At 38.5% G+C, this 853-nt stretch overlaps 1 protein-coding gene across 4 annotated transcripts in view; it reads right to left on the reverse strand.

Moving 5' to 3' along the window:
* The window catches only part of Ppp1r13b (protein phosphatase 1 regulatory subunit 13B), a 78,813-nt gene that overhangs the window by 27,634 nt on the left and 50,326 nt on the right, over positions 1–853 (reverse strand). The window lies entirely within an intron of this gene.

Raw genomic sequence — 853 nt, forward strand, 5'->3', positions numbered from 1 at the left:
AAACAAACAAACAAACAAACAAACTAGTTTGTGTTGATTCTAAGGAGAACCATAAGCAGAGTACCAGGGTGAGTGACTGTTTCCAAGAGCATGACTGACAGGACTCATGGTAACCATCTAAATGCAACATAAAACGTTTATTTTAAAATGTTGTTAATTTACTTATGTATATGGATGCTTTGCCATTCTTAAAAGCGTCACTGAGCAAAGAGAGCAATCAACAGAAGACAGAAACCTTGGCAATGAAAGAACACCAAAGCTACCATCTGCCCTCAGGCATTGCCCATTTTAGATGTGGCTCTCTAGCAGCTGCTGTGTCATTCACATACAAGTCTACACAGAGATCTGCTTCTTTCTCTGGTGGTGTTTATACGGCAGATTGACATTTAAGTTCCAAGCTGCCAAACTCCTTTGCAGATTACAGAGTTTACACTCCCACCCACCAATGCATCAGAGTTCCTGCCTTTCCTCTCCCTGACAGAAGTTGCTATATCAATCTTTTAGTTTCAGGTTTTTCAATGATTTTAGTTTGTATTCTCCTGAACATTAATGATGCTGAATACAATTCCATGTACTTAACAGGACATTCACGTATCTCCTTTGGTAAAGTATGTCCAATTTTTAAAAACAGGGGTTATTTTCCCCCTAACTTAGAAGCTATTTGTAATTTATACCCACTAGTAGCAAAGAGAAAATCAGTCTTCTCCAATGAAGTCTCACTTGGTATATCAACAACACTCCAGGGCAGGTCATGCCCAGAAGCAGTTGGAAAACACAAAATAATGCCATGGGTTTTCTTGTGGAATTTTTGTCTTACTGTTTTTTGTTTGTTTTGTGGGTATTTTGAGAGAGA

The sequence above is a fragment of the Microtus ochrogaster genome, chromosome 1 (genome assembly GCF_000317375.1).
Source record: "Microtus ochrogaster isolate Prairie Vole_2 chromosome 1, MicOch1.0, whole genome shotgun sequence".
NCBI lineage: Eukaryota > Metazoa > Chordata > Mammalia > Rodentia > Cricetidae > Microtus > Microtus ochrogaster.